Source organism: Peromyscus maniculatus, chromosome 15 (genome assembly GCF_049852395.1).
Source record: "Peromyscus maniculatus bairdii isolate BWxNUB_F1_BW_parent chromosome 15, HU_Pman_BW_mat_3.1, whole genome shotgun sequence".
NCBI classification, from domain to species: domain Eukaryota; kingdom Metazoa; phylum Chordata; class Mammalia; order Rodentia; family Cricetidae; genus Peromyscus; species Peromyscus maniculatus.
In genome coordinates, this window is record NC_134866.1 from 17302735 (window position 1) to 17323454 (window position 20720).

A 20720-nucleotide genomic window follows, 5' to 3' on the forward strand; every position below is an offset into this window, starting at 1 on the left:
GGGCAGAGGGATTATGGAAACAACTGGGGTCAAGATCATGCTACAAGCTCTTATACTTCTGTCTATTTGGTTTACTGTAGGCCTTTTGCACCTGGTTATGAATCTCTTTCTATAAATTTAAGAAGTTTCCTTCTTTCATTTCATTGAAAATAAGTAAATAGGGCAGGAAGTCCCACCTCTCTCCTCTTGGACTTCTTTCCTTCATGCTACTATCCAGGTAGTAGGACCTCAGATGAGTCTAGGATCTAGCTGGAGGCTCCAAGAGTGTGACTCCCTCAGGAGCTGGGTAGACATTAGGGGTAGGAACAGTGCACCTAATTGGCAATGCCAAAGAGGAAAGTTACAGAGGATCTGGGTGGGCCTCACAGGAAGGAGCAGACCTACCTCTAGCTCACTGGAAGCTCACTCTGCTGAAACAGTTTTATATTCTGAATTCAGGACATTTCTGACCTTACAATGGTAAATGTTAGTTCCAGTGTCTAATATTTTTTTTTATTAATTTAGAAGACATGAAAGCAATCAAATACTTAACAAACTCAGAAAGCTGTCACATGGACCTGACAATTTTCCAGGAATCTATAAAAGTCATGCTATTGACTTGTATCTCCTGTTGCATGGCAATTTAAAAGGTGAGATGATTTTGAATTAATCAAGTTCAATAGAGAGCAGATGTCTCAGTTGTCCTTTCCTTTTTCATACACCCTAGATAGTTTCATTAGTCAGCATATGGGACCAAACACAGGCTAAGAATCCATTAATTCTATGAATTGCATCATTTGAAATGTGCCATTCACTGTTTCTACCATGTTACTGTCTTAAACATCCATTTATGACCTGTGATTGACAGTTGCATGTGGCAAGGTTCTGTTTTCTTTATCATGATAACTTTACAAAACACCCATAACAGTATTTTAGTAAAGTAGGCACAGAAAAACAAATGAACAACAAACACCTATTGACTCATTAGACTTCATATGAAACCTAATCATTGTTTAAGGGCCAGGTAGATGAATAACCAAAAAGATCCAAAAGTTTCAACTTTCTAATATCACCAATACAATGTTAGGTAAATTAAATATAAAACATACTATAAAATGTTCAAGGGAAAATGCTATACAATTCTGATTATATTTTCTTCCTCCAAATTAGATATTTACTTGGGAGCCTGTGATCTATTATCTATCAAACAGCATGGTGAAAACACCAGTACTTGGAATAGATATAAGATTACGGGAGGCATTGGTGTTAGCTGTTACTGTAGTAACATACTGCCTGGGATAAAAATGTCAAGGTTTGTGTTTTAATCATCTTATGAATGATATAGGAGTATAACTAGTCATTTTATTCATATTTTCATTTGATAATTGTGGAATATTATGTAGTATTTGTTTAATGGAGAAGGAAGAGATGAGAGGGGAATCTGAGGCCTGTATGTAAAATGAATAAAAAATTTCTTAATAAAAAAAGAATTTAAAATTTAAAGTTCAAGCAGATAAATGTTTATTTTATGAAAATAATATCTAAATAAACATAATTATTATTGGTTTGTAAGGAAGTGATTATATACCTTTGCTTGTAGTATGAAACATTTATACTTGCCTTTTGAACACCACACCTCTATGAGCCCTCTATAGTAAAATATTTCTGAGCATTATTATTAAATGAATACGAAGAAACACACAATATTGATTATGGTTTATTATTATGAGTATTAAACTAAATATATCATACAAAATGCATATCTCATGACATAAAGTATGCATTCCAAAAATAATTGTTATGCTTTTACTAAAGTATTAAAATCTCATTTTAGAATTACGGCAAAATAATTTTATTTAAAACTAATAGAAAATACTGCTGAGAAACAAGAAGAATACGAAAACTTATAATTAACAAAAGCCTTAATAAGGTAAAAATCGAGAAAGTACTGTGTAAGTACTTAAAAGGCCAGGGTTTAAAGGTTGTCTGCATAATTTGATGTCTAACCACTCACATCCCTACTGAAGGGGAAAAAACCCTGAGAAGTTTGTTTTCATGCCTCCCCAAAGGTAGTAAAATTAATTAGGGAGATGTGCAGGCTGCTGATTCACTTGATTATATGTAACTACCTAAAGTGCAAAATTTTCCTACAGCCTCAAGGAGTTTCGGTTGATTCATCACCTCTCTCAGAGGGTTGATCATTGCAAATGGCTTTATTGACCTGTGGCTTGGTACAGCATCACATGCTCCAGTGAAGCAAGTCATAAACAGCTGCTAAGTGCAGGTGAGAAGTCGCCACGGAAAATTCCAGGACTGCATCAGCACTTCTCAGCCATCAGGCCCCCATGCTGTCACAGATTTCTGAACTTCCTCAGAGACATAGTTTTGAAAGTGACTTGCCCTAAAATAACATGTATTCCAGGACTTTGTGACTTCTAGAAAATCACAGAGGACACACTGTTCACTCTACATATGTGGATCTGATAGTCACACTCACAATTAATTTTCAATGTTTTGTTCTGTGACAATGAAAATCTCAAGCCTAATAAATTTTGAGAAACCAAGAAACTATTCTCAAGGAGTAATCATAGATATAGTTGAGAAATTACATGCCTAAACATCACAACAACAAAACTAAACCAGTGTCTTTTAAACATCAAAGGACATTCAGTAGCAGGGCAAACTGGGAGAGACATCTCAGGATAATGAGCCAATTGACCAAGTAGCCTTGTCAGAGGCCATGTCTGAAATTCTGTGTCACCTGAGACTTGGCATATTATGAACAATGGCTTTTTCAGCTTACGGCTCCTCTAGGAAACCGGAAGCCGTAAGAAGTCCCCCTGCTAAGGTCCTTTTAGCAAGAAAGTACGCAAAGAGCAGAGAGAGGGAACTAGTCTGAACTCATTTCATGTTTCTTTCTCTTTCGCATCTTTTTCTTTACCCCCCGCCCCCGCCATGTGTGTGTGTGTTCATCTACCCAACCGTGAGCTTCACATAACACAGCTGGAATGTGGAGTTCAGAAGATAACCTCAGGTGCTAATTCTTACCATGTACATAATTAAAGATAGGGTCTGGGCTTTTCTATAAGGTATGCCAGACTTTATAGCCCACAGACTTCTGTGTACTCATTTCTCACTGCCTTCTCTCTCTCTGCTGGAACAATGTACTTCAAACTGTAACTCCAGGCATCCAGTTCTGAAGAGGTTCTGGGGACTTAAACTCACATGTTTTTATGTCAAGTTCTTTAATCCAATGAGCCATCTTCTAAGCCTCAGAGTCCATCTATTTTTTTTTTTTTAACCAGGTCCCTACTGCTTTCTTAAATACTATTCTGTTGTTTGCACATCTTCCTACCAGGAAGGAAAAATCACCCTCATATGTTTTGATAGCACTGACATTCCATACCTCTTCTACTTACAGCTCCTTTTGTCCTGTTTACTCCAGACATATGACAACTGTAAAGAAATAAGTTCTTTCTTTTTGGATAGAGATTATTATTTAATATTTATTTAGTAGCCAGGATGGTTAAAATTATTTTTATGCATTGTAAGAGCTCCAGTTGATTTTGGAAAAAATAACTTGCCAAGGACACATGTGAAAAAGATTTTCATACCACATGTAAAAAGACATTTTAAAACCCAATTAGATAACAAAAAAGGCCAAGTACAATATTGATGGAAATCAGGATAGAAGTTTAAGTAGTAACAGATATAGAAAACTTACTGTCTTGCTCATCTACATTTCTTATTTAGCCAACATCTATGTAGCTGGAGAATTTCTCTCCAGCTCCTGCCGCCAAGTTCGGCCAGTCCCGGAGCCCACTTATAAAATAAACACACAGACCCTTACATTATTTAAATTGCTTGGCCATTAGCTCAGGCCTATCATTGTCTAGCTCTTACTCTTGTATTTAGCCCATTTCTAGTAATCTTTACTTTGCCACGTGGCTCATGGCTTACTGGTACTTTACATCTTCCTTGTCCTGGCGGCGGCTCCAGGCAGTCTCTCTTTTCTCCCTCCTTCCTCAATTCTCCTCTCTCCTTGTCCCACCTATACTTCCTGCCTGGTCACTGGCCAATCAGTGCTTTATTTATATAGAGCGATATCCACAGCACATCTACGACTGGAGCTGCCCACCGTGTGCTGTCAGTCAAACCCATATCAGGAATCAATGAACATAATTCCACAGATACATGCCTGATCTGATCAATCACTCAAGTAAGACTCCACCTTCCCAGGTGATTCTTAGGTATGCCAAGTAGTCAATAAAAACTATCAAGCACCATCTGCTGTTGTCAAATTGACACATAAACACATCACCATTAGCCTTTATTTGCTTGTTTTTCCCCAAGACTTCATGTTAACACCAAAATACACACAAAAATGCTTCTCCTGCACTCAGTACTTTAGAATAGATATCTAAGCAATTTAGTAAATGAAATGTATTCTCTCATAATAATGTTAAAAAATCATACTTAGGATTGTGGAATAACAGAACTGTTTACTGTGTCAAAAATCAAACATTATCCACTTTTTCTTTCAAAACAAATTCTTAGTGTTTAAGAAGTTCACAATTCGTACGGTGTCTTGATCAAATCCCTCTCTTCTATCCCCCTATTTCTTCCTATTCTGCCTACTACATTAATCTTTCAATTTCCTCTATTTTTTAAACACACAGAGTTCACTTAGTGATGCTTGATGTACTCTGGTATATGTCCATCTATTGCAGTATGGGTAACCTTGTCATGCCCATGTCTCTGAAGAAACCCAATTCTTCTGACTGAAATTAGTTTCAAATTAGTTCTCAGCTAAGGCTGAGACTTCAAAGCTTCCCTCTCATCCTCGCTAGGGTTTTTGCTGGTATAATCTGTGCGGATCTTCTACATGCAATCACACTCACAGCAAGTTTATTTGTTCTTGGTCCTGTATGACCAGCAATCACTGTTTCTCTGACATTGTACACTGGCTCTTAAAATATGCCCATCCACTCTTCTCAAATGATGACTCCACACTGGAAGAAGGGTTGTGATGTATGTGTTCCATACTCTACAGTCACTCATTCTCTGTACATTGATTGATCATGCATCTCTATATTAATTATCATCAACTCTAAAAAGACTTTTCTCTGATGAGCATATAGAGATACATTTATATATGGGTACAAAGGTAAACTAAAGAGACAGTTTAATATTAATTTAATTTTGCAAAATAATCAGTTAAGATTATACCATGGATCCTATGGCCTAGGCATTCATGGCTTTTTATCTCAGTTAATGCTGTCAGACATAGGTTCCATTTTGTGAAATGGGCTGAAAATCCCATAGGAAAGGGATTAATTTACTCCTATAACATTCATACCAATGTTGTCCTAGCAGGCATGTTCTACAAGGTTAACAATTGTTGTACTTTTCATTGTTCACAGATGTAGAAGATTATTAATTACTTTTCTCCCTTATTAGTGTACACAGAACTTTCAAGCACTGTAACTACTAGCGAAAAAGGGATTAAGTTTCCAGATCAGAACTAGCTTCATATTTCTTCATGTCTCAAGTATGTGCCACATTCAGCAATAGGGTTTTACAACAAGTTTAGAGGGTATTCAAAAACAATAACAATAGCCTGTAATATTCCATGCTCAATAAAATATTCCACATATTCTGTAGTTCTTTTACAAAGTTATTGACAACATTAAGAAGTTGCACTCTCTGTACTAAATATCATACAGTTAAAAAGATAGGAGACAGTACGTTGTACAAGACACGCTATTGGTGTTGACAGGAAGTATTTTCCAATGCTAAATGTGTGAGACTTCATATATAAAGGTATTATTTAAAAAGAAATAGACCCTGCAACTTACAGGTTAGCCTGGAAACTAGCTACACAAACAGATTTCCACATGGGATGAGTACGTTGAACTAATCTGCTTAAATTTATATGACATTCTAGCCCCTCCTTTTATTCCCTCCACACACACATGACTCGGTCTAGCAAATCATCTTGATGTTTACATTTAATTGTTGATGTGCTCTGCTACTGTTTGTTTCAATGTTAAATAAATACATAATAAAATTGAATTAAAGAACTGTTTACTGTGATAAATGGTTTCAAGTAGTATCCCCTAGGCTTGAAAATTATTTGCTGATATATTTAAGGTTATTATTCATAAGTTTAACCCAAGCAACTGGTTGCTGCACTATATTTCACATGCATAAACATCTGATAAGGGAGCGCTATTGCCTTAGGCAGCTCATTTTTTTTTTCAAAATTGATCCAGTATAGTCGTAATCCCAAAAAAGCTTAACCAATTCTTGCTATTAATCTAATTCTATTCTAATCTTCAGGCAAACATTTGAATAAAAAATTCTAGAGGTAATGTTCAAAGTATAGCCCATCATATCCTCCATTATTAAAAATGACCAAGCAAAGTATATGCATCAATTATCAATTTTAACACACATTATAAAATATAGAAAATTAGATGATATGGCATCATTAAAACTGTTTGAAATTTAACTGTACACATATTCCATAATCTTTGAACAGTGAATTGTATGTGTAGTGAAAAGGGCCAATGAAAGAAACATATCTTGACCCTGAAACCAGAGTCAGAGAAAGAAACACATTTTGACTCCGAGACCAGAGCAGAAGAAACACACTCTGACCCTGAAACTAGAGCCAATAAAACATAATTTGGCACTGAAACCAGAGCCAGTGAAAGAAAAACACCGTCGTCCTGAAAACAGAGCCAAAAGGTTAAAAAGGGCCAGTGAAAGAAACACACTTTGGAACAGAAAAAAGAAATAAAGAAGTACACTCTGCCCTGACCAGTTCAGCATGAAAACCAACCAACCCCTGAGCAGGAAAAGCAACCATTCCCTGAGCATAAAATCCAGCCAATCTCTGAATTTGTTCAAGATCAAGGATTGAAATCTGACCAATGCCCATCCTGAAAATGGTCACCCTGGAAAAACTCTGCCTCTAAGAAGCCCTATATAAGCCCTGTACCTGTTCAGTTTGGCGCTTTTTTTTTTTCCATCTTTTTCTTCCACTCTTCTCTAGTCCTCCCTCCCAATAGAACCCTTGATTGAGTTTTTCATGAAGCAGGGCAGAGAAGTAACAACTTTCACTAGACCACGAGTAAACTGCTACATCTCTGTGGAGGTTTCCCTCTTAGTAGAGTGAAGCAGAGAAGCAACAACTTTTGCCAGAGCAGGGAAACAATGCACTCTCTGCGGGGAAACGCCCTTAACACCGGGGAGCGGAGTGGAGTGGAGCTGTAAAGGCTCTCTTGGCTCTCTCAGAGAGGAGCAAGATGGCTATATGCCTGTGGGGAAACCATCTTCCACCTGAACACAGCTATAGTTACAGACTAACTTCGGGCAGCCAGGATACCTTTCTTTTCACAGATATAGTTATAGACTGGCTTCCAACAGCCAGGAAACCTTTCCCTCCACACCTATACCACTTACAATTATAGCCTGACTTCTGACAGCAGGATACCTTTCTCTTCAGAGCTGTAACACTTGCAGTATGCTTTGGTAATATGTTTGTCTGCCTTCCTCTCTATACATTATAGTTCTAAAATACTCATAGAGGGCCACTCTTCATTCTTTTCTGTACCAGAGATATTTTCCTCAACTCTACACAGTCATGGTGAACTTCCACTCTCCTCTTGATCAACCCTGCATATTTGTCATTTATTTCAGAGACAACTCACACATGAAGGCCTATGCATTCCCTTTGCAGATTGAGCAATGAAAAAGGAAATTAATTAACTTCTTTAAAATTTCCCCCAGCTTTCAAAACATCTTGCCTCTGAAAATAATTGTTGACTTCTTGCATGCAATATTCGTTTGTAATTTAGGGGGATATGAAATTCCCAGAAGCATCCTTGTGCTTTTCCCCCATTTAACATCCTCACTCTAAGACTTAGAAATCAAATGCGAGGGTGACAGCACCAAGCAATTAAATGTTCATTAAGTGCTTTCAGAAATTAGGGAAGGAACCAGAGGGTAGGTAAACAAAACAACTCTATTTAATGTAATTTGAATATCTCTTAAAATTCATTTATGACTCAATTACTACAGTGCCCAAATATGAAGGTTCAAATATTTGGAGTAATGAGAAATTAGTATTAATTGATACACAGGGAATAAATTTTCAAGATTGCTATTGATTGATTGAGATTGTTATTTTCTACTCCATTTCATCACTCTAGCATGTGGCTTGAAGAGAAACTTAGGAAGGACCCTTGACACAGTGTGGTCACTAAATATTGAAAGGATTCAACCATGCCAGTTAACTGATTCATCCCATATTTTCCTAGGGAACATCATTCCTAACTGCGGAAATTCAAGGTTTCCAATCAAAGACCTTTGTAAATTGTAGTAGAACAACTGTGATTGCAGATTCAAACACTCCTACATCTAAAACTAGTCCTACTGAGCACTTTGCTACTACTGTTTATGTGGTGAGTGATTGGCTTTGCTACATGGCTTCTACTGTTTAAGTGATGGACAGCAACATTGAGGCAAAGTTCCTAACTAGTCATGCAATTATACAATGACACATCTGATAATATGATTTTCTATAAGTCTAAGTAATAGAGTAGATCTATTAAATGCATTTTCAATATGTAGTATTTTTATGGTACTTTTTAAAGTTTATTAAAACTTTCTTATAAAGAGCTTGTAAATTAAAAAAAGAAAAGACATCAGGCCATAAAAACATCGTGAAGGTTGATTTCCTTAAGATGGCATTATCCAAATTTAAGAATACTAATTGAGATTTATACATATTTCATTGATTAACAAAATAAATAGAGATATTTTTTACTATGCAAGAAAGCCTATTGAATTATCATCCCTGGTATATGATTTATGTAACCACATTTAGTCAAATCCAATATTATATTTTCTCAAGCTCCATCTAGTCCTTTTATGATATACTAACACACTTTCTGACTTTTTTTTAGGGATATCAATTAACAAACATATGAATGTGGTTTAGAGGATATGTCATTTTTTAGATCAAATATTATTAGGTATATTGACAATGTGTGTTGAGCTCTAGGTATAATGAATGAGGTCAGGAAATAGGGAAGAGTACAGTAGATATACAGGGAAATGGGAAACCTTTCAAGCCAAGTCCCACAAGTGATTAACTACTTTATCTACAAGTGAGGTCAGCTTGGTCTCCTCAGACAAGGAAGAAGGGATACTTCTGTTGACAAGAGAGGTTTAGGGAAAGTCAGTTTAGGGGTGGCGGTGGTGGCGGCATCCTACAGAGGCACAGAGAGGGCTTGGAGTCCAGCCTGCTGGCTAGAATGGCTACCTACTACAGTGTGCTTCTCTTGGCTTGTTTTCTTGCTCACCTCTAAGCTCTTGCACACAGTGAAAATCAGCAATCCACCTTGAAGTCTCAGAATCAACATTACAAGTAAATAGTTAAGGAGAATTAACAGGGCTACTAAAGCCATGCTTCCAAAAATCCTTTATCACCACCAGTAGACATGATTGGCTACTTGACTAATTGAAAACTCTATTACTTGATGTATATATTCTACACACTATTCGCTATCAAAACAAACAAACAAACAAAAAAACAAAACAAAACAAAAACCTCATCACTGCTAAAGGGCAAGGGCATTATCATACAAACAACTTGGAGCATTATAAATTATCCATTTCCTTGACTACCCAACTCTACTGTTACCAACTTCCAGACTCAATACTCTTTAATAACTATTGTGTCAAAATTCACAAAGCACAAGGGTTATTCCATTGGGAATTTTAATATATGTCTTGGTGGACTGAAAATACAGCAAATAATCAGTAAGGTAACAAAGAAGCAGGTCTCCACCACAGGAATGGTAGAATAACATAGACTTCCCTCATATTTTTTCTTCTGTCTTTCAGGTAATAATAAATGCCTTTAAGGCAATTGTAGGAATTTACCCTGTCTGACTTGAAATCCTCGTATATTCTGAAAGATCTTTGAAATATTTCATTTTGTCAGCGACAGTTACTTTAAAGGATGCAAACACCTGAAAGGAGAATTTGTGGCATGAAAAAAACAAGTCTGATGTTATGTTCTTCTGGGTCACCAAGAACTGAATCTTGAGATTGTCAGAAGCAGATAAAATTGGGAAGCAAATCCTTTGTGGGAGATTCTGCAAGGAAGTGATTTTCAACCTGTGGATTGCAACCCTTTTGGGCATGAATAACCCTTTCAGAGGAGTCATGTAACCATCAGAAAACAGAGATATTTATATTTTGGTTCGTAACAATAGAAAAATTACAGTTATGATGTAGCAACAAAAGCAAGTTTATGGTTGAGGGTTAAGACAATATGAGGAACTGTATTAAAAGGTCTCAGCATTGGACAGCTCTATAAAGTGAAGAAAACTGTAAAATAATATAAACAAAAGCAATCCACAGCAAAGGAAAAGAGGGTCCATTTATTTGGCTTAATTTTTAACTCTATAATATTCTTGGTAGAATATAAAGAAAGTAATCCAAAAGAGACCAAATGTTTTTTCAGGAACCTAAACCCAGAATCTCAGAAGAGAACATGAAAGGATATAAAAGACAATAGATGGAAACTGACACAATTTTTATCTTGTTGAGTTGATGGAGAATCTTAGTCCTATTTTATGCATCTTCATAGCTACTAGAGTCACAAAGAATGAAATATGGCAGTCATTAATTGCTCCTAAGTATGCCTGAGTAAAAATGAAACACATTCGATTGAGAGGCATTCAATGTTAACATGATTCTTGCTGTGGTCTGTCTCTCTGTACTTAGGTCAGTCACCTATATGAGTTTACTTTGATAAACCCATTCAATCTTATAGATAACCCTCCCAAAGCATTTCTCATTATTAATTTATTATGAAGAGGTGTGCTTCTAAATTATAAAAATGACCTTTCCTAAAATTTTAGAATGACATGCTTTAACACAGCTTCAAAAACAGAAGGACCTTATTATTTAGATATTTTTTCAAGATTTTTAGATTACACACACACACACATCCCATACATATATGCGCGCGTGCGTACGCACGCGCACACACACACACACACACACACACACACATTCACACATTATATTCAAGCAGTCTGTTCTAATTAAGCAATGCTGAAAATCATTTCAATTTTGGTAGTTATCTCTTTGTAGCACCAGCATTAATCTACAGACCACACTTCTGTTCTTCTGTCTAAACTATACTGTTCCTTTCTGTCCCTTCTGGGAACATCTCACTGAGTCATTCAGAGATAGATATGCAGTAATCTAACAAAATCATACATTACACCTATGTACAATGTTTCTTGATTTGTGAAACAATCCTGGATTTGAGTGAACAGTTCAGTTTCTCCTTCTTATAAATATGTTTCAAAATTGGGCTTTGAAATTTTATTTCAGAAAATCGTTAATACTCTCAGTGATAATTTTTCTGCTGTTGTTCAAAGTGCTCTTCTCTCAGTAGGTTTTAGATACAGTTTGTTAGAGAAGATCCTTGGCAAAGAATTTGCCGGTTCTGTGATTCCAGCCAGAAAGCTAAAATGATATCGATTTAAGTAAGAAGAATTCTACAGCTAGATGTTGGAAATGATACCCTGGGTATACATCCCAGCCAGCAACTAAGCTTATAAAAAGGAATATTAAAAGCAAGCATACATTATTTAATGAATGTCTAAGTGGGCAGTTCAGAATATAAGTCAATTAACTTGGGATAAATGCACTAATAAATCTACTTATGTATATTAATAGAGAAAGACACAGGAACAGAAGGACGGTAGGACAAGATGCATTTTTCCCCTTGTGTTCACTGCTTCAAGATGCTTTCAAAATTTAACTAGTACAAGAGGACACAGATCCAAGTATTTGGTTCCATAATTAATATCCTTTCAATTTAGAGAGAGAGAAGAGAGATAGTGAGCACTTAAATAGATATCTTCAATATTTCTGTTTTATAATGCTTGCACTCACCACAGACTTCTATATTTATTTCTGGGGAAAACATGGTATTTACTGCATAATGACTTAGTGCTAATCTATGGTACTTTTCATCTTTAAGGGAGCTATTCACATCAAACTTACTGTCATAATAGATACACTTGTATATTATTTTCAATGAGTAAACAGAGAAGTTAAGCGACATGACTTCAAGTTTCTAAGTACCAAAAATCCATGTAAGGACTTGAACATGGGATTGTTTAACAGGCCAAATATTTTCCTATCTCCAATGAGATGATGAGGAAGGAAAGGAAAGGAAACTTGAAACCTGAACCATGTCAAGAGGATTGCCCATTCTTTCACTAAGAAGCTCACTTTCAAAATATTTTCCATATAACTGACGTTAATATACATGATATGTATCGTGCTCTGAAGAGTTAAAAGCGGATCAGATTTCCATATCAAAATAACCTGAATAGAAGGATATATAATGGATTAATAATAAGTGTTTATTTTATGATGCAAGCTTTACATGCTTCAAAGCATAAAAATCTCAAGATGTCTGTGTTGGTCACCCTTTATTGCAAACAGAAGATTCCTTAGTGAGAAATCAGGACTCTGCTGATGTGGAGTTGTTTATCCCAGGCTGGGTGAATATATCTGCAATAAAAGTTCTGCACCTAAGGTTCAGGGGCCATTGCAGAAGGGAGGGCAGAAAGATTTTAACAGCCAGAGTACCAAGGCGCTTGCTGTGAGATTGTATCTCCTGGGACTGTCAGAAGCAGCACCTTTAAAATCACACCAACATGATTGCCTAAATGTGAGCTAAAGTGTGACAGCACTAAATATTCTTCAGTGGACATGGAAAACTCATGAACCCTCAGACCTACACTAAGAACTACGAGCAACTAAGGAACAGTGAGAGTGTGAGAGGTTATTTTCCCTAGAGAAGAGTCCACCAACTGGTTATACAGCATCAACCAGTCAGTCCCGAAAACATACCCAAGAGTGATCTATACAGACTGAGTCAGCTGCATTTACATATTTAGAACACATATGTATGAACAAAAACATTTGTGTGTTAACAACAATTAATAAAAAAGGTGCCATTGATTGGAAAGAGAGCAAGGCAGAGTCTATGGGAAGAGAGAGAGGCCAAATATTTTCCTATCTCCAATGAGATGATGAGGAAGGAGAGAGTAGAGAGAATGGAAATTGTTGTACTCATATTACAATCTTAAAACAAGAGAATTCTTTTTACCAGTATGATATTTCGCAAATAAAAGTTGGTCTACTTAATCCTGTGTCTAAATATTCTCTTTTTGGTTCTAATTAAAAATTACAAATAAAGGTGAAGCATAAAGAGCCCCTGGCTTTAAACTGCCATATTCACGCACTTGTTCAGCAAACATAAAATATTTTGTCCAAAAATGTCAGTTGGTGATAGATATGTTTCTGAAGGTAAAACTTTGTTTGTATTTTTCACAACAACTAATGAGTTGCTATAACCAATCAGAAGAATATGTTGAAAGAAGTAAGACACAATGAACAGCCAGGAAGTGATGAATTTGAAAGAAAGGAAAAAGAGGAATATGGGAAGATTTAAAATGAGAAAGGAAAAATAGGCATTTCATTATAATCTCTAAACATTGAAGAAATAATTTTTGATAATATGAAAGTCTAAAACACCAAATTCTTATGGCTGTGTAGAACAATAACTCTTATTATTTACTAATGGTAACCCAACATTTGAATACACTTAGGAATATAAACTTACAGTTTCTTATGAGAAGAAAACTGCAATTAATTAGTACACAGACAGGTAATCATAACCATTATGACTTCCCTCAAGTAGCTGAGATTTATGTACATACAAATGCTGTCCATAAAACTTAACGTAACTTTAATTGATGATTCCCAAAATTAGAAACTAGTAAGGAATATTACTGTCACTGAATGGATGAAAAACCACTTCAACGATTTAGTACCATTCAAAAAACACCATACCATCTTACATAATTAAAACATTTTTAAAGTCTACTGAAGGGAAATTGATGAACAAAATACTAAGGGCAGAAAGAACTGTGTAAACATAGACATGCCAGGCAAAGGACAGCACAAGGCAGTAAAAGGTATGCAATGTGCACTAATTTGGCCATCACCTGTCACTGCGAATGGATAAAATCTATTGAACACATAATGTGAAGGGTAGAGCTTAGTAAAAACTAAAAAGTTTAAAAACAATGGTACAGATGATACCTTCAGGGTAAATTTTTGAGTTATCAATTACAATTAAGAAGCCACACTGAGGTAAGATGTTCAAAACAGAAAAGCAGTATAGATAGTAATGAAAAGTGAGGATAAAAGAACATAAGGAAACAATAATGATTACTCATATTTCTGTCTAAACCTAAAATCACTCTAAAATTTGCCTATTCCTAGAAAAGATGGCATGTAACATATTTTTGAAACAAAAGTGGTATGCCTAAACTCGTCCTGCTGTACACTATTGTTTATTTCTAGAACATCTCAATTTTTTTTTCTATCAACAAACGGGTGAAAATTGGTACCTATGTCCCATGACTTGCACTGACAATATGTGGTAGCCATTTACTAACACTTAAATCTACCTCAACCATATTATAATTCATAAAATGAATATTATGCTTACATTTATTATCTTCTATTAGTCTTAGAAACTCTATGCCAAAATCCCCTCATTCATATTTTATAATAACTGAAGTTTGATGAATAATAGTGTTCAAATATTAACTTATGTGACTCAAGAAATAATTCCAATGAGCAGAAAAACAATGTGCCAGAGAAACTTCTAGTACACATCTAAGGTCATAGACAAACAAGTTTTTACATAAAATAAAAAGAGATCATGCTAAAGACATGTATTTTTGTGCTAAGATGAGAGATAAAATTGAATATAGAAACAAAATATGTTGAAATAAAATATGATGACATAAAGCAAATCTCAAGCTGGAGAGATGGCCCAGTGGGTAAGAGCACCAGCTGCTCATGCGGAGGACTTGTTTGATTCTCGGTGCACCCTTGGTGGTTCACATACATCTCTAAATCCAGTTCTAGAAAAATCTAACATCCACTTCTGGTACTCACAAAGACTGTACTAATATGGTACAAGCAGACAAAGTACTCATTCATACAGTAAAAATAAATAAATGTTTAAAAATATCAAAACTGAGAGATACTTTCATAAGACATACCACTTAGTTCATTGAACATGCAATGATAAATATACAAACATTTCTGCACGTGTAGTATCATGTGTCCCAGTCCAATGCACTGGACATGGTTAGGTGGAGCCTCTTTACTTTCTTTTGAAGTCTGATATTGCTCTATTTTATAATGTCACCCACACCCTTGCTTTCTCAATCTAGCAGGATGACTAGAAAGATAAAAAGACATGTTACACAAGGGTGTGAACCTGAGTTCAAATCCCTAATATCCATTTAAATAATACGTATATTTCTTCAAGCCTGTTTAGCTAGATCTGGCAATGGCAGTCAGAATTAAGATAATCACTAGTACTTGCTGGCCACTAAACTAGGTCAAGGTTCAGTGAGAGAGACTGTACTCTCATTAAACAAGGTGGAGAGTGACAGACCACATCAGCTAACCCACTCCACAGGATTCACAGATATGCAGAGAAGGGTACACCTCATACCCATGTGTGTATGTACTGCATTCAAAGGTATCCAAATCCACACACACAGACACAGACACAGACACACACACACACACACACACACACACACACACACACACACACACACACGCCAACCTACCCCCTCTGACACACGACAATTACACATTTACACAAACAAACATTTTTAAAATGGTTTATTTCCCTGCTGGGTGATATAAGACATGGTATATTTCAGCAGTATTTTCACTTATTCACTATTAGTTAGAAAACACAAATACATTAATCTTGTTCTGGGCAAAAGGTGACCTACATTTATATTTAACTGCAAATTTTGCAATCTTATTCAATGATTATATTTAATTTTAGCTGTTATCTGGAACCCTAAGCTTCTGGGTTTTTGTTTTTGTTTTTTTTTTGTCTGTTTGTTTCTGGAGACAAGGTTTTTTCTGTGTAATAGTCCTGGCTGTCCTAGAACTCCCTCTGTAGACCAGGCTGGCCTCGAACTCACAGAGAACCACTTGCCTCTACCTCCTGAGTGCTGGGAATTACGGTGTATGCCATCAATGCTCAGCTTTCCTTTATGCTTCTTTCATATAACGAACTATGTCTTGTAGAAGAAATGAAAAGTTATTAAAACATTCTTCATACCCTTGACAATGAATTTTCAGCAGCAGAATTCTCACCCGTAACAGTGCTGATAATTTATATTACCACTACTGCTTTGTTTTGATACTATCTGGATAGATTTGGGATGACTTGTACTATATTAGGTGCTTCTGGTATTATTCCTTTCAATATATATAAATGTCCAGTTAAATGATATAAAGCCTGCATCTATCCACCAAACAGACTCCTTGTGTCTTGTCTCACATGTTTCTGGGATGTCTAAACACTTTCTGCAATAAGCAATAATCTCTGCTGCAGAAGAGAAGGAGTAAGTAGGTTTCCTTCCTGGAAGAAAGTCTACACTGTAGCTTAAAAAGCACTGTGTCTGAGATTGATAGAAAAGAGACCCATTTGTCCTATAATCAACAATTACATAACCACTTATTTATGTCTATAAGAGTTCATAGTTATCAAAAAATGCTTAAGAATTCGAAAAGGTACTTATTACATGTAGACTGACACTAATTCCATCATTTTATTTTCTCTTCTCCTGTACTTATTATTTTTTTAGAAAATAAGTAATCCTCTCCCTTAGTGAGATTCTGTTTGTTCTTTTTGAGAGTAAATTGCTTGAAAAGCAGAGTCACTGAGATCTTGTCTTGGACTCAGATATTTGAGAGTAGTGCAAAAATAAGTTCTTTAGATTGCTTTATAATGGTGTCCCCTTAAAAGGTAGCCTTTGAATTTCAGTAAATCTTCATGTTTTAAATATTTCAGCTATTTAAGATTATATTTATATGCATTAATAAATTCAAAGAATGAGAAGCATAGGGTGTGCTTATTTTCCTTTGAAAATAGATTTCTTACAGATCTTCATAGTGTCTGTTTTGTGGGTGGCACCAGAACAACTCTTGAAGCAGTCCTCATGCCTTTCAAACAGGAGCAAATGCTGCAAGAATGCTGTATCACCTTGCTGTACTCCACTGCACATAACACAGGGAGAAAGAGCCCCCTAATGGTTCAGAGAGCTACAGAAACCTAAGTGGACATGCTTTCTTAATTTTTCTCTTTCAGTGTGGTTAAAATAAGTAATCAGGAGAGACATCTGATACTATAGGAGTTAATGAGAAGGTGAATGAAAGGTCCCATTGACCTCTTTTATAAATTCAAAGAAAGAACAGAAACCGAAGATGAACTGATTGAGTAAACTGTAGATTTCAGACTTGGAATGACCCTTAGGTGTCTTGCTCCCAGGACAATAGTCTTCTTTGATCTTGTTTGCAGAGAGAGATAATACAGAATGCAGGGGGAATATCAATTAAATAGCAGGAAACTGCAGTGCTGATTTAAAAAAAACTCTCTGGTTCCAATCATTGAATGCTTCCTGCTAACGATACAGGGGATTAAATATTCTAATAGAAACTGCAAATTTATAAGGAATAAAAAAAGAATCAAAGTAAAATTGAGAGCCCTGAAAGACTGTCTAGATGTGAGAGGTACAGGGTTAAGACATTATTTCAAAAAGTTTTTAAAAGAAGAGTGTTCTTTTTTATAGAAAAATACTATGAAAATTTACATATACTCATACTGAAATTTAAATAATGAGTTAATAAAAACATACAATGCAACTGAGAATTAGTCTCTTTTATTAAAAAATGCAACATAGCCTATAAAGAAGTAGCATAAGAAAACTGTACTATAAAACAGATTTGTAGAGTGTTGTAAGCAAATTAAGTTTAAATAAACATATATAATATAGTTAAAACAAATAAATAATTTAGTTGACACTACATTATGTCTTCTCAGAAGATAAATCCAATAATTTGCATAAAATTCAATAATACTACTGGCAACTTTGACATGGTCCTCAGAGAGCACAATTAACAGAGAATGTTGAATGCAGTAATGGGTATACCAGATTTAAAACAAGTGCTGAGTTTCTGTTAAAGATAATGCTGGTGCATCAATAAAAGTGTGTGCTAGGGTGCCTTCATTTCACAATTTGGTCATTGGATCTCACTCACAATAATCAGAAGAAATAAACATAAAAATCCATTCAGGTTACTCAATTCAAAACAAGAGAACCAATACCCCATAAGAACATACCAATACAGATACGCAACTTTAGTCAAGCCATATTTGTTGTAATTTCTATTCGCATTATTGTTATTCTCTTATGGTATTGTCCTGACCAATATAACTACCCAAGCCTTTGCAATTATAATTGAAAGACAATGTAATATAATGAAGGACTATATTTTGCATATGTGATTTTTTATTTTAAGTAATTTTAAAGATGAAATAAAACACAATATAACAGTTCAAAGTAAGTTATATTCTTAACTTCAGCTAATTCACTCCCAAGAGGCTTGGCAAACTTGTAATAATTTTTTCATTTTTTATTAAGGAATTTTTTATTCATTTTATGCACCAACCACAGATCCCCCTCTCTTCCCTCCTCCAGCACCTCCAGCCTTCACCCCCCCACCTCTGCAACCCTCCCCACTTCCCCTCCTCCCATAAGGTAAGGCCTCCCATGGGGAATCAGCAGAGCCTGGTACATTCAGTAAAGGCAAGTCCAAGGCCCTCCCCCTGCACCAAGGCTGTGCAAGGTGTCCCACCATAATTATTTTTAAAATGGAATAACACATTAAAAAGTTTTGATCACTTATCACATAGTAATATGTTCTCTGATAAAAGGAGCAGCCCAGAGAATTGCACTCTAAATGACAGAGAAACTCTCACGATAAATTAGCTCTTCATTGACCCAAAAGTAAATACCCTAACACATTAGTATCACAAATCATTTTACTTCCGACATGCAAGAAATAAACCCCTTTCATGACCATGTTCTCCCTTTGCAGTTAATATTTTGACCCACACCCAAAGGTCAGTCATTTCCATCAGTACTGCATTGCTCCAGCCATTATTCCTGTTCCATTCCATCAGTTTCTTGAGAAATCATTTTCTAAAACCCTGCGCCCAGAAGAGAATTTTATATTGGAAAGACCACATGTGTTCACAGGCACTTTGCCTGCACACACCGCCCCTGACACTTTAAATATTAATTGATAGGACTGCTGCAGTTCAGCAGTGAACTCTAGAATGCCTAAGCATGTCCGGACTCAAATTTCCTTCCTTAGCACAGGGCTCCTTCAATAACAAACACAACATAACCACAGCCATAATAAAAGGGCAGTCTAATTCATATTTTTGGGACCCAGACAGCATGCTTACTCTGAAAAGTTAAAACTGCACTTAGAAGGCAGATTTCACAAAGAATAACTGAAGGGTAGCTTCTATGTCCGCATTAAATTAAAACTCACAGTCCATGCAATAGTGGTACTTCTTGATATGTTTTTATTATCAAAGTTATTTAACAAAAAAAGCAATATTTTTGAAAGTGTTGTTATACCGGCACTAAAATGACCTTCCTATTTTTAGGATAGATTTGGCTTAATTATCTTCTATAATTGGAGAATGTGCTACATAAATACATCATGTGATGATTGCATTAAAAAGTGAATGTACCTGTGGATAAACATGCAAATGCATTCATTTAAACACATTACAGCACCCCGACTCTAATATTCTACTGCAAACTCAGTTTTAAAAGCAAGCTTAGCTGCTATGTATCTTACTGTGGCTGTCTGAAAGGAAACACATGAAAAACAAATGATAATAATTTCCTTACCTGGAGCATGGAACTGTTCTGTCTGCAATGTAGATAGAAGCGGGGCTGGGTTAGGGCTTGATTTTTGTTTTCTCTTCAAATCTGCTTTAATGCTGCACGAGTGTGTTGAGCTGTTCCAAGGTGAAGTCTGTTATTTCTCGCTGGCTCTCAGAGCTGACATCCTTTTGTAAAAGAAAAAGCAGCTCAGTAAGTTGTTGACTGAGGCAGCTGGGAAGCAGGATTATCCGGTACCAGCAGCCACAGAGTGATTCTCTCTCTCTCTCTCTCTCTCTCTCTCTCTCTCTCTCTCTCTCTCTCTCTCTCTCTCTCTCTCTCTCTCTCTCTCTCTCTCTCTCTCTCTCTCTCTCCCCCTGATGCTCACTCAGCTCTAAGTCTTAGCTCCTGCTGCTGCTGTGTAATCAATCTAGCCTGTCTGAAGCTAATAGTCCCCTATTTAACCAGCCAATCAATAGCAAGGACCCCACTGCTAGTCCCAAGAGCCTTTTTCCAAGAGTGGTACAAACAATAAGAGTTTTGCCAGCAGTTTACTCAAGTATTGTTCATTATTTTATCTCCCTTAGCGATAGGATTTGAGAGAGCAGAGGCTCAAAGCAAGCTCAGTGTTATTGCAGATTTTTGCATTTAAAGCTTTAACCCTTCCTTGCCAACTGATAGTAGTTTATAATTATGCATAGTAACCTTTTCTGTCATTGTTTGAGACACATTGCAAAATAGCAATGTGTAATACAATATTTTATACTCATATATATATCTACATATAAATGTACATACACATATACATTATATATATATATATATATATATATA

General features: G+C 35.8%; 1 protein-coding gene across 4 annotated transcripts in view; it reads right to left on the bottom strand.

The window, feature by feature from the left end:
• The window catches only part of Cdh18 (cadherin 18), an 860101-nt gene extending 839883 nt beyond the window's left edge, over positions 1 to 20218 (bottom strand). For 2 of the 4 annotated variants that reach the window (XM_076551717.1, XM_076551716.1), the window contains exon 1: positions 19914 to 20214. The gene's annotated coding sequence lies outside the window, so the exon portion shown is untranslated. Of the gene's footprint in view, positions 1 to 19913 lie in introns of all 4 variants that reach the window. The other 2 variants (XM_016000295.3, XM_042261387.2) reach the window with 2 other exon arrangements.
• Between the last annotated feature and the right edge of the window lie 502 nt (positions 20219 to 20720).